The sequence below is a fragment of the Pagrus pagrus genome (genome assembly GCF_965226575.1).
Source record: "Pagrus pagrus genome assembly, contig: HAP1_SCAFFOLD_66, whole genome shotgun sequence".
NCBI classification, from domain to species: Eukaryota; Metazoa; Chordata; class Actinopteri; order Spariformes; family Sparidae; genus Pagrus; species Pagrus pagrus.
In genome coordinates, this window is record NW_028175397.1 from 262,747 (window position 1) to 277,299 (window position 14,553).

Below are 14,553 nucleotides of genomic sequence, written 5' to 3' on the forward strand. Positions count from 1 at the left end.
CTTTTCAGCCTTATAGGCGACTGCACAGTGCAAAAACAGCCTCCTCTCGCTCTGAAACGCTCATTTTTCACATAAGCCACTTTTCAGCCTTAGGCGACTGTACAGTGCTAAAACAGCCTCCTATCGCTCTGAAACGCTCATTTTTGACATAACCCACTTTTCAGCCTTAATGAATGAAATTCCAGGTAAAAACTCCTTTGCCATGAAGAAGATCCAAATTCAACCAGTTCAGGCTAGTAAACCTGTTTGAAAGACCTTTTTTCAGTGAAATGCAGCTTAGTGCAAAAACAGGCTGCTCTCGCTCTGAAACGCTCATTTTTCACATAAGCCACTTTTCAGCGCTAAAACAGCCTCCAATCGCTCTGAAACGCTCATTTTTGACATAAGCCACTTTTCACCTTTAATGAATGAAATTCCAGGTAAAAACTCCTTTGCCATGAAGAAGATCCAAATTCAACCAGTTCAGGCTAGTAAACCTGTTTGAAAGACCTTTTTTCAGTGAAATGCAGCTTAGTGCAAAAACAGGCTGCTCTCGCTCTGAAACGCTCATTTTTCACATAAGCCACTTTTCAGCGCTAAAACAGCCTCCAATCGCTCTGAAACGCTCATTTTTGACATAAGCCACTTTTCACCTTTAATGAATGAAATTCCAGGTAAAAACTCCTTTGCCAATGAAGAAGATCCAAATTCAACCAGTTCAGGCTAGTAAACCTGTTTGAAAGACCTTTTTTCAGTGAAATGCAGCTTAGTGCAAAAACAGGCTGCTCTCGCTCTGAAACGCTCATTTTTCACATAAGCCACTTTTCAGCGCTAAAACAGCCTCCAATCGCTCTGAAACGCTCATTTTTGACATAAGCCACTTTTCACCTTTAATGAATGAAATTCCAGGTAAAAACTCCTTTGCCATGAAGAAGATCCAAATTCAACCAGTTCAGGCTAGTAAACCTGTTTGAAAGACCTTTTTTCAGTGAAATGCAGCTTAGTGCAAAAACAGGCTGCTCTCGCTCTGAAACGCTCATTTTTCACATAAGCCACTTTTCAGCCTTAGGCGACAGTACAGTGCTAAAACAGCCTGATATCGCTCTGAAACGCTCATTTTTGACATAAGCCACTTTTCAGCCTTAATGAATTAAAGTCCAGGTAAAAACTCCTTTGCCATGAAGAAGATCCAAATTCAACCAGTTCAGGCTAGTAAACCTGTTTGAAAGACCTTTTTTCAGTGAAATGCAGCTTAGTGCAAAAACAGGCTGCTCTCGCTCTGAAACGCTCATTTTTCACATAAGCCACTTTTCAGCGCTAAAACAGCCTCCAATCGCTCTGAAACGCTCATTTTTGACATAAGCCACTTTTCACCTTTAATGAATGAAATTCCAGGTAAAAACTCCTTTGCCATGAAGAAGATCCAAATTCAACCAGTTCAGGCTAGTAAACCTGTTTGAAAGACCTTTTTTCAGTGAAATGCAGCTTAGTGCAAAAACAGGCTGCTCTCGCTCTGAAACGCTCATTTTTCACATAAGCCACTTTTCAGCCTTATAGGCGACTGCACAGCGCAAAAACAGCCTCCTCTCGCTCTGAAACGCTCATTTTTCACATAAGCCACTTTTCAGCCTTAGGCGACTGTACAGTGCTAAAACAGCCTCCTATCGCTCTGAAACGCTCATTTTTGACATAACCCACTTTTCAGCCTTAATGAATGAAATTCCAGGTAAAAACTCCTTTGCCATGAAGAAGATCCAAATTCAACCAGTTCAGGCTAGTAAACCTGTTTGAAAGACCTTTTTTCAGTGAAATGCAGCTTAGTGCAAAAACAGGCTGCTCTCGCTCTGAAACGCTCATTTTTCACATAAGCCACTTTTCAGCGCTAAAACAGCCTCCAATCGCTCTGAAACGCTCATTTTTGACATAAGCCACTTTTCACCTTTAATGAATGAAATTCCAGGTAAAAACTCCTTTGCCATGAAGAAGATCCAAATTCAACCAGTTCAGGCTAGTAAACCTGTTTGAAAGACCTTTTTTCAGTGAAATGCAGCTTAGTGCAAAAACAGGCTGCTCTCGCTCTGAAACGCTCATTTTTCACATAAGCCACTTTTCAGCGCTAAAACAGCCTCCAATCGCTCTGAAACGCTCATTTTTGACATAAGCCACTTTTCACCTTTAATGAATGAAATTCCAGGTAAAAACTCCTTTGCCATGAAGAAGATCCAAATTCAACCAGTTCAGGCTAGTAAACCTGTTTGAAAGACCTTTTTTCAGTGAAATGCAGCTTAGTGCAAAAACAGGCTGCTCTCGCTCTGAAACGCTCATTTTTCACATAAGCCACTTTTCAGCCTTAGGCGACTGTACATTGCTAAAACAGCCTCCTATCGCTCTGAAACGCTCATTTTTCACATAAGCCACTTTTCAGCCTTATAGGCGACTGCACAGTGCAAAAACAGGCTGCTCTCGCTCTGAAACGCTCATTTTTCACATAAGCCACTTTTCAGCCTTAGGCCACTGTACAGTGCTAAAACAGCCTCCTATCGCTCTGAAACGCTCATTTTTGACATGAGCCACTTTTCAGCCTTAATGAATGAAATTCCAGGTAAAAACTCATTTGCCATGAAGAAGATCCAAATTCAACCAGTTCAGGCTAGTAAACCTGTTTGAAAGACCTTTTTTCAGTGAAATGCAGCTTAGTGCAAAATCAGGCTGCTCTCGCTCTGAAACGCTCATTTTTCACATAAGCCACTTTTCAGCGCTAAAACAGCCTCCAATCGCTCTGAAACGCTCATTTTTGACATAAGCCACTTTTCACCTTTAATGAATGAAATTCCAGGTAAAAACTCCTTTGCCATGAAGAAGATCCAAATTCAACCAGTTCAGGCTAGTAAACCTGTTTGAAAGACCTTTTTTCAGTGAAATGCAGCTTAGTGCAAAAACAGGCTGCTCTCGCTCTGAAACGCTCATTTTTCACATAAGCCACTTTTCAGCGCTAAAACAGGCTGCTCTCGCTCTGAAACGCTCATTTTTCACATAACCCACTTTTCACCCTTAATGAATGAAATTCCAGGTAAAAACTCCTTTGCCATGAAGAAGATCCAAATTCAACCAGTTCAGGCTAGTAAACCTGTTTGAAAGACCTTTTTTCAGTGAAATGCAGCTTAGTGCAAAAACAGGCTGCTCTCGCTCTGAAACGCTCATTTTTCACATAAGCGACTTTTCAGCCTTAGGCGACTGTACAGTGCTAAAACAGCCTCCTATCGCTCTGAAACGCTCATTTTTCACATAAGCCACTTTTCACCCTTAATGAATGAAATTCCAGGTAAAAACTCCTTTGCCATGAAGAAGATCCAAATTCAACCAGTTCAGGCTAGTAAACCGTTTTTGAAAGACCTTTTTTCAGTGAAATGCAGCTTAGTGCAAAAACAGGCTGCTCTCGCTCTGAAACGCTCATTTTTGACATAAGCCACTTTTCAGCCTTAATGAATGAAATTCCAGGTAAAAACTCATTTGCCATGAAGAAGATCCAAATTCAACCAGTTCAGGCTAGTAAACCTGTTTGAAAGACCTTTTTTCAGTGAAATGCAGCTTAGTGCAAAAACAGGCTGCTCTCGCTCTGAAACGCTCATTTTTCACATAAGCCACTTTTCAGCGCTAAAACAGCCTCCAATCGCTCTGAAACGCTCATTTTTGACATAAGCCACTTTTCACCTTTAATGAATGAAATTCCAGGTAAAAACTCCTTTGCCATGAAGAAGATCCAAATTCAACCAGTTCAGGCTAGTAAACCTGTTTGAAAGACCTTTTTTCAGTGAAATGCAGCTTAGTGCAAAAACAGGCTGCTCTCGCTCTGAAACGCTCATTTTTCACATAAGCCACTTTTCAGCCTTAGGCGACTGTACAGTGCTAAAACAGCCTCCTATCGCTCTGAAACGCTCATTTTTCACATAAGCCACTTTTCACCCTTAATGAATGAAATTCCAGGTAAAAACTCCTTTGCCATGAAGAAGATCCAAATTCAACCAGTTCAGGCTAGTAAACCTGTTTGAAAGACCTTTTTTCAGTGAAATGCAGCTTAGTGCAAAAACAGGCTGCTCTCGCTCTGAAACGCTCATTTTTCACATAAGCCACTTTTCACCCTTAATGAATGAAATTCCAGGTAAAAACTCCTTTGCCATGAAGAAGATACAAATTCAACCAGTTCAGGCTAGTAAACCTGTTTGAAAGACCTTTTTTCAGTGAAATGCAGCTTAGTGCAAAAACAGGCTGCTCTCGCTCTGAAACGCTCATTTTTCACATAAGCCACTTTTCAGCCTTAGGCTAAAACAGCCTCCTATCGCTCTGAAACGCTCATTTTTGACATAAGCCACTTTTCACCCTTAATGAATGAAATTCCATGTAAAAACTCCTTTGCCATGAAGAAGATACAAATTCAACCAGTTCAGGCTAGTAAACCTGTTTGAAAGACCTTTTTTCAGTGAAATGCAGCTTAGGCGACTGTACAGTGCTAAAACAGCCTCCTATCGATCTGAAACGCTCATTTTTCACATAAGCCACTTTTCACCCTTAATGAATGAAATTCCAGGTAAAAACTCCTTTGCCATGAAGAAGATCCAAATTCAACCAGTTCAGGCTAGTAAACCTGTTTGAAAGACCTTTTTTCAGTGAAATGCAGCTTAGGCGACTGTACAGTGCTAAAACAGCCTCCTATTGCTCTGAAACGCTCATTTTTGACATAACCCACTTTTCAGCCTTAATGAATTAAATTCCAGGTAAAAACTCCTTTGCCATGAAGAAGATCCAAATTCAACCAGTTCAGGCTAGTAAACCTGTTTGAAAGACCTTTTTTCAGTGAAATGCAGCTGAGGCGACTGTACAGTGCTAAAACAGCCTCCTATTGCTCTGAAACGCTCATTTTTGACATAACCCACTTTTCAGCCTTAATGAATTAAATTCCAGGTAAAAACTCCTTTGCCATGAAGAAGATCCAAATTCAACCAGTTCAGGCTAGTAAACCTGTTTGAAAGACCTTTTTTCAGTGAAATGCAGCTTAGTGCAAAAACAGGCTGCTCTCGCTCTGAAACGCTCATTTTTCACATAAGCCACTTTTCAGCCTTAGGCGACTGTACAGTGCTAAAACAGCCTCCTATCGCTCTGAAACGCTTATTTTTGACATAAGCCACTTTTCACCCTTAATGAATGAAATTCCAGGTAAAAACTCCTTTGCCATGAAGAAGATCCAAATTCAACCAGTTCAGGCTAGAAAACCTGTTTGAAAGACCTTTTTTCAGTGAAATGCAGCTTAGGCGACTGTACAGTGCTAAAACAGGCTCCTCTCGCTCTGAAACGCTCATTTTTGACATAAGCCACTTTTCACCCTTAATGAATTAAATTCCAGGTAAAAACTCCTTTGCCATGAAGAAGATCCAAATTGTCGGGGTTCGATACTTTGAAACGCTGGTTTGGAAAGATGATGGCCCAGTCGGCAAACTTTAGTTTGGTGATTTTCTTTTTAGTACACCAACAACCCAAAGACAAAAATACCCACAGGTGGCAAAGCAACAAAAAAAACGCAGGAATATTTACAATATGACAGAGTAAAAAAAATATTTACAAGGAACAGGCAGCAACTGTCATCCACATGCCACTCAGCCGAATCCTTCCTTCAAGTGAGCCGAGCTCTCTTTAAATACCCCCTTGGCCCCTCCCCCGGGCAAACCAATTAACAAAACACAGGGGTTAAGAAACATAAACTGGGAAACAACCCAGATAGCAAAATTCTTTTGGCCCATATCTGGCCCACACCTGACATGTTCATCCGGTCCACATACCGCATGGAATGATGTCACTTGGGAGGTCCGCTCCTGTTTGCCAAAAGTGGGCCACAACCAAGCCATCACAATGCCAGATGTCAACCAAAAACAGGCCAAATAAACCAGCAATCAACCGAATGTGGGCCACTGTACACTTTTATTCTGGCCCAAGTACGGCATGGGAAGATGGCACAAGGGTGGTCCACAGTTGTTTGCCAGAAGTGGGCCACAACCAAACCAACACAGTGCCAAATGTCAGCCGACACGCAATAAACCAGCACTCACCCAAATGTGGGCCACCACTGTACATTTTTATTCTGGCCCACATCCCACATGGAATGATGGCACATGAGTGGTCCACAGCTGTTTGCTAGAAGTGGGCCACAACCAAACCAACACAGTGCCAAATGTCAGCCATGACCAAATAAACCAGCACTCACCCAAATGTGGGCCACCACTGTACATTTTTATTCTGGCCCATATACCACTTGGAATGATGGCACAAATGTGGTCCACAGTTGTTTGCCAGAAGTGGGCCACAACCAAACCAACACAGTGCCAAGTGTCAGCCAAAAATAGACCAAATAAACCAGCACTCACCCAAATTTGGGCCACTATGCATTTTTATTCTGACCCACCTACCACATGGAATGACATGAGTGGTCCACACTTGTTTCTCACATATGACCCACAGCCTAGTCATAATGCTACATATTAACCAAGAGCTGAATACATCAGAACTGGTTTACAGTCTATGATCTTGTCTAGCCTGTACACATTGGAGTCACAACCAAACCATGACAAAGTTCTATGTCAAATATGAACACATCATATAAATAAACCAGAACTGGTCTGAATTTGTGGCTACTGTACATGTCATTATGGTACCTCCAGATACTGTGTTAAATGGTGGCAATGGTCCAGTCTTGTTGGTCTCAGTCAAAGATGAAGATACCTACTGAAGAATTGAAGAAAAAACCAGACACGAGAAACAACTTGTGAACAGTAGAGAACTATTTTATTTTTTTAACATGTGCCACAAACAACAACACAACACAAACAAAACAAACATGAAGATGAACATGAAAATTCTGACTGCGGAACACTGTTGCGGAACACGCTCACTCATGGCCCCACCATTGTCTCCTCTTCATCTGGCCCTTTAAGAAATGCACAAAAGAACATATTTTGTTGACTCAGTAAAGCAGTACTGTGGTTACTGTATATGGTTGCAGTGCAAAACACAAAACCTTATCAGGAGACCAAACAAAAAAGGCCCTGTAAAGTGATATAAAGTTATACAATATTGTGTTCATCAAACACTCTGACAAACTTCACATTTAACCTGAAGTTACAGTAATAAAACATAATGTATATTTGAGTTTGTCTTCATGTTAAAGGGGAATAGTGCACAGCCATTTGATTTTTTGCTATTTTGCTAACCTTTCCTCAGCATTTGTTGGTTCACTGAAGCCAGCCATAATGCAATTAATGGAGCATATCATATACATGTTGCAATGTGTGTATTTGTGTGGTTCTATCCTTTCATAAAAAGATAATGGATACAGGGTGTTTTGGTGTGTCATGATGCTGCCAGCACGAGAGCTGGGATACTGGGTCGGAGGGTCTGATCTTACAAGGTTGGTTTTCAGCCAAGTGACGCTAGGTGGAAGGCAGAGAGCCTCCATTCTCCCTGGAACAAGCCAGCAACATTACTCTGAAGCTGTTTCATTAAAGCATAAGTAAGCGGAATGTTTGTGTTAATATAAGTCTTATATAGTTATATCTTCCGACAGCAATCACTTATATAGAGTGTTTGGTCCGAAACACGGGTCTGTCAGTCACCCTGCTCTGCTGTAAGCCGAGGAGAAAACTTTCCTTGTATCCTACAACCTTTATCCAATGAGGAGAGAGAACGGCATAAAGGGGCGGTCCTCTCTGTGTGTGCAGCCAAGGGATGCACGCGCATGTGTTGACGTAGGGAAGAGGGCGGGGACTGCTAACTCCATCCGCTGACAGGAAGTTAGCCAAAACGACCGGATCGCTTACTTCTGCTTTAAGTAAAAAGTAGGTAAAAATCTTGAATATTTCCTCTTTAATGACTCTCCATGGGGACCCCCAAGATAGCTGTCAGTCTGGTGGTGCGTAATAGGTATCCACAAAACTGGACATTTACTGGACCAGAGGTCTGTGTGCTATGGCACGGTGCTCTGGCGGAACACTGGGGCCATACTCAGATCTAAAAGCCCTCACAAGAGGAGAGAGTTGGGATAAAAGTTGAGGTGAGGTCTCTCTGTCCTGGTTTATTCTTTATATATTATGCCAAGGTAAGTATTATATTCCATTGCAACATGGCTGAGGCTCTCAGTTGGAAGCAACTCCATCCTACATATTAAACCTATCACATATCAAGTCTGAGATGACAATGAGTCAGCTAGCCTCACTCACACAATCGCTGTGTAGTTACATCAGACCTGCCCACATGGTGGAGCTGAAGACCATGAATGCAGCAGTAAAGGGAAAAGTTTGAGGTTAGATAAGACCACATCTTAAGACTCAAAACTTCATCCACTCATGTTAACATTAGAAGTATGTTTTTGTGTTTGATAGGGGGTTCTTTCATTCCAGCTCAATTTAGCAGGGAGATGGCATGTAATATTAATATATTTAAAAATATATTTCAGCTGTTGCTTCATATTCATTAATTTATTTTGTAGATAGAATATTATACTAAAGTCAAATACAGTTTTCATTAAAGATGTGTTTCTAACTGAAATGTGATTTCCCTACTTTTCAGACCCATGTACTGGCTTTTAAGAAAGGCAATGGGTGACAATTCCAGTTACAGTTTACATTACTGTCCCACCACTGCCAAGTGAAATCTTTACATTTACAAGAAAATGGCTATGCTTGCTGCATGGTGGCTGAACAAGCTTCTAATTCCTAAGTGACCATAGCGGAAAAAATGGCAAAAATCACAACACTGCCTTTTTTAATTGTATTTGCTCATTTAGAATTGGGGAGATTTGTTCTGTACTTTGCGCTCGTTTTTTTTTTACATATGCTGACAGCTTCATCTTGATTTCTGCTGTAGAACAGTATCACACATATATTGCAAAATAGGTATTGTAGCTGACTTACGTGCGAGCTGTGTGGCACGCCTTTTCTCCTCTCTCTCTCTCCTCCCACCATCCCTGTCTCCAGCGAGATGAAGCCACCTTTTTATATAAGCCTCCACCTCCTGGTCTGTTGCAGTGGCCGTCAATTGATTGTTTCTGACCGTTCCTAAAAATTGAGAAAACTGTAAAGCTTTGGATAGATTGCACACAATGGTGAGAAATGGCTAACTGCATGACATGCTATATCCTGCCCATAGTTGGGCAGCAATGAATGTAGTTTGAAAACAGTCTAGCCATGACCAGCCAATTACTAAAATTGTAGGAGGAAAACTCTCGCCTTCAGCTGACGAACTGATTGCAGACTGGTGCATCTTAGAGCAGGGGGCAGATAAATAGCTGGAGAAGATGGTGAAGCACATAGTTTTAGATATTTTTATTATGGTGCAGGTTGCTGACATTTCGGCACAGAGTATGTCTTCTTCAAAGCAAACAGAGCAATTTAAGAATGGCAGCTTTAAACTGGTGCCTTATAAAATGTGATTGGGTGTATATGTTGTTGTATTATAAGTATTTTATAACGAGTATTAGACTATCAGCATTTTTAATTAATTGTATTACTTAAAGCTATGGTCTAAGGTCTGAAAGACGATGAGAAGCCGCCATTAGCAGCACCGTGGAGAGCTCCAGAGCTGGAGGGAGACTCGTCGCTCTGGGCGACCCAGCACAGGGTGCTGTATGTGGGGGAGAGGAGTAGGAAGACCGGGGCCTGTAGCTCCGCGGCGCCGTAGTTCGCAGAGCGACCCCGCTCAGGTTGCCGCTGCGGCTAGAAGCGGCTGTGTGTTGGGGAGAGGATCAGGGAGACTCGACGCGGCACCGGTACCAGTAATAACGGCAGCAACACATTCTGTGCTTCTGTACTGTGCTTCTCTGAATCCTAGTGGGGCTTTCAGCGGCATGTGTTTAAACATGTACCCTCTGACTGTTATAATCATATGGATGCTGTTATAATGTGTTGTGATTGAGATCCTGACCCACCAAACAGCCTGGAAAGTGACAAAGTTACGTTTTTCGTACAAAATTACATAATCACCATCAGTAAACAATACGCTGTCTGACTATTTCACTCGCGGGGAGGGATGCTGTTTTCTGGAGGGAAAGTTCACTGCCACAGAGATTTATTTTTCTTGTCTCACACAGAGTCGTTGAACATGGGTCGGCATGTTCTCTGACCACTTTGCCACCACTTCTCAACTGCCTGCTCTGCATTATAGTCCTCAACCTCAGGGAAATGCAATGATATACGGAGGAGGGAATTGAGCATTTTGTTTGAGAGTGAGCGTTTGACATTTTTTTTTTCACTGTCCCGTAATTGTCCCGGACAAAATATAAGTGTGTCCCAGCAGGAATTTTTATGGTCCCCGCCGGGACATCGTTAATTTCGAGCCCTGCTGCCTGGTCATATTAACCTTGTATAAAAACTGAATGTTAACTAGCTAACATTTTTCGCAGCACTGGCAACCTGACAAAACAATGTGAAGTTCCAACAATAAGAGCTGAATGTTTCCCACAGAAATTCATTCATTTATTTTTCGTTCAGGGACTCACCTCACCGTGACTTCTCTCCTCGATCTCCGGCTCGCGCACTTTTTGCTCCCTTGCTCCCTTTCGTCAATTCGAATATGATGCATTCAAAAGACTCGTAATTTGGAAAACTCCAACTTAAAGCGGAAAAAAACATAACGGAAAGTAGAGTTTGAATAAAGATACGATCCTTACAGACTTAATAGCGTTGACTTAATAAAAAAAAAAACACTGTCACTGTGGGTGATATGTTCAGGTAAATGTAGGTCAATACATTTTCCAATGTCGACCTGCCAGTCATTTTCTATGTGACACAGAGAGCAGGTGGGAGCGGTTTCTGTTCACAAATGAACTGTCACTCTTGGCCTAGGCTATGCTCTTATTGGCACACTCGGTCAAGGAATGTACAGTATGTTGTGAATTTAATGAATTGAATTGAATTTATTTATTTAAAACAGGGACAATGCACAAAAAAACATTAATCTTGTAAGACAAGAAGAGATGCTTTGAGCCAGGTTATAGTTCCGCCTGTAGTCCCTGGGCAGGTAAAGTTAAAGCAGATACAGTATTAAAATCATTGAAATATGAGTGACATGATGACCATAATATTTTAAAAATAGACAGAATACACTAGTAAAAGCAGGGAACAAGAGCACCAAATCATGAAGTGCACAACAGCACATACTCTCTTACTCTTATCACACATTCAAACAGATAACAGTCCAACTATCCTCCTCTAATAACCACATTCATACACATATTAATAACCAGACACGTATACACACATGTAACTCAACAATGTGTGCAAACTCGCTTCCTCAGTATACTGGTTATAACCAGCGCTTTGACAAGCATGAGAACATGTAGGGATTTGTACATACACTGAAAAAAGGAACATGTTGGATTAACTTAATTCAATGGTGGACATTGGTTGCACACAGATGTTTTGCTTTGGCAGCAACTTAAACAATTGAGTTAAATTAACACAAGTTATTCATGTTCAATAAACCTGTATATTTTGTGTTGATACAGTGTGATTAAAACATGTTTTGATAAAGTAATTTGAGCTCTTGGAACATTTAAATCCTTCACAATTTCATCACTTCATTTCAACACTATTCAATAACTTTTACTCCAATACTATTTGGTAGCGTAAATACTACACGTTATTTTCATTTTACATGTTCGTATTATAGTCTAGTGTCAATTACACAATTTTACAATGGAGGCCTAAAAACAGATTGTTTGTATTGTTCTCTGAAGATGGTTGCCTGTACCACTAGTAACCTTTCAAAATAAAATGTCTAATTTCACTGCAGTGACAGTAGGTAAAGAATTGAACTGACATTACTGTTCTACTGTAATACAAATCAACAGTGAACAAGTAATGTCAGTTTTTCAGTGTTTTACCGACTCAGCCACAGAATGGAAATTAGACCTTTTCTTTTGAAAAGGCTACAGGCAACCATCTTCGAAGAGAACAATACAAACATTATGTTCAAGGTCTCTATTGTCAAGATTAAATTAAATAACAATTGTAACTGTAAACAATTCGATTCAACTATAGAACTGATTTGAAATGCAAAAACGTTAGTTGCCATTGCCATTTCAACAATCATTTATTTTAATGCCTAATACCTTTCTATTAACTCTCTTAATCATTGACATTACCCATTTTTACCCCAATTAAAAACAGAAATGAACAGTTGCATGTCAAAGCCTTTATTCAAGAGCCATAGGATAAACAGCAATGACTGACCTCATTGTGACATCTTGGTTCAAAACAGAACAGTATCTTAGAAGTATTTAAAATTCCTTACTACAACTGAAACATCCCATGCTGTTGCTGATTGTTCACCTGGAAATTCAACCTCCAAAATGCAGGAGAGCAAGTGTGAGCTTTAATTGTCCTCCTACCTGGAGCTAACCGCCTCACGTGCACAACAACAGTGAGCTCTCCTTACTGGAACAGTTTTGTCTTTAAGCTTTGGGCTTTCCTCGAGAGTTGAGCCACATCCAACTCCATTACCACCTTTTGAATCACTTCAAAAGTATAGCGGAGCTGTGACGGATACCTCATGTTCAAAGAGTAAAAAAGTCCAAACAGGAAGGCTGTTGCAAGGGCTACATTATCCAGATCTTGAAGAACCACCACACCCTCGATGATGATGCCAACATCAGAAAAGTCATTGCCTGGCGTCTCTCTGGTGACATATTCCCACTGTCGTTTTCTCAATGGCACTCAGTGCAGTGGCCTCAGTCATGTCCTGGTTAAAGATAAAACATTTCTTGAAGCTTTTTAAAAATAAATAAATAAAATAAAAAAATTGATGCTTTTGAATGCAGCAATTCTAATGCAATAGTTTATTTAAACCCATGTAAGCAGCATAGCAGATTACTACAGCCAAAGATTGCCCTGCCATGCTGCCATTCATGGTCAATTTCTGAGAGAAAAAATAAAATACAGACATAACAAATTCCAGATCAAATGAAGAAGAGCCTTCAAGCTAATGTAAAGACTGAATTCTCGTCCTCATTTCTTCTGGAAGTTGTTTTCATGTTCCTGGATGATTTTTTATTATTAACCTTGATTTACTCCAGGGCTGTATCCCAGTCCCAATTCTGCCCTTGTCAGATGAGGGTCAGTGCAGTGTAAGAAGATGGTGGATTTTTCCTTCTTTCACTAGATTCACAAATTTGAAGTGTTTTCACACTAGTGTAATCCCTAATGTAAGAGAAACAATATTTTTTCACTCTGTGGCAGAGGGGTCAATATAGGTGGTTTTTCACTTTCATAATGGGGGATTATGGAGAAAAAATGGACTGTTTGGACCATTTGTTTTTAATCTCAGCACTGGAATCACTTTGCCAAGGTGATAAAGATGGCAAATGGACCTAAACGGTCCAAGTAGGATCACAGGGTTAACTGAATACGTTTGGAAATGTAGCAAAGCCACAATCTACTCACAAAACACCCACCATGTACTCCTGCACCAAGACGTCGGGATTCTCATTCAGATAGATGCAGAGTCCTTTAATGAGGGACTCCCTTCCGGCATCAATGTCATCCTTAAGAATTATAACAAAGACAATAGAGATATTTGAACTCAAATTTTCAGTAGCACAGAAGAAAGTGATCAAAGACAAAAACTCTGACTTTTTTAAACAGTCAGCATGTGACACCAGTATCTAAAAACCAACAGTAAAACTACCTGTTTGGACCTGACCTTTATGGACTGGACGTTATATAATCTCCGGAGATGATATAAAAAAAGATACATTTCTCATAGTGCAGTGCAGTGACAGTGAATGCATGATAAAAATGACTGGGTCCTTTCAGTGGAATCAGTACTCACAGGTTCTCACATGAACACCATATCTATGACACAACTAGTCAGGGCATCATTTTTTAAATTACCTCCATTGCATCAAAAAGAGCTGGCCATCTCTCTTGTACATTGCTGATCATGGGAGCATCACAAAAAAAACATAAAAGCTGCTGCCAAACTGTGCTCGATTACATCTGGGTGGTCATTTAGAACACCAGTACTGCTACCTGGTTGAGCATCCTCACCAATGTCATCATCAGACGTATTTGAAGCAGATTCTGGGGAAGCGAGGGTGGCTGATACTACAATTCCTGGTTTAAAATCTTTTAGTGAAAAAGACCTGTGTTTTCTGCTCTTGTGGGATTTAAAAGATCCTAAGATGTTTGTTTGAAATTTGCAATCCAAGAACATGCACGTTACAACCTCATTTATCTTCAAATGTGCATTAACGTGAGTCCAGTAATCCCTCTCAGACACAAGATCCTTACAAGGACACAAATGGCAACTAAATGTACATTTCTCTGACTGATGACGACTAGTTTTAATAACATCTATTCAAATGAATTAACAATGCATTCCACGTTCTAAAAGTGCATGGGCAGCTTGCATGCACACATGGAATACGATTGTTATTCCCATAATGTCTATGTCTGACTCGATAGTACTTCAGAATATGGGACCTACTTGGAAAAACTGAAGGGCAGGTCTTGCATTGCCACATTCACTCTGTCA

At 40.6% G+C, this 14,553-nt stretch overlaps 2 long non-coding RNA genes across 2 annotated transcripts; both read right to left on the bottom strand.

Annotated features, from left to right (window-relative positions):
• Positions 1-6,794: 6,794 nt before the first annotated feature.
• LOC311253912 lies at positions 6,795-10,588 on the bottom strand. Its single transcript, XR_014622047.1, has 3 exons — positions 10,517-10,588; positions 8,934-9,077; positions 6,795-6,952 (listed from the first exon to the last, which is right to left on the bottom strand). It is a non-coding gene; the product is annotated as an uncharacterized lncRNA (long non-coding RNA).
• Positions 10,589-12,193: 1,605 nt separating this feature from the next.
• On the bottom strand, positions 12,194-13,784 carry LOC311253911. Its single transcript, XR_014622046.1, has 2 exons — positions 13,472-13,784; positions 12,194-12,759 (listed from the first exon to the last, which is right to left on the bottom strand). It is a non-coding gene; the product is annotated as an uncharacterized lncRNA (long non-coding RNA).
• Between the last annotated feature and the right edge of the window lie 769 nt (positions 13,785-14,553).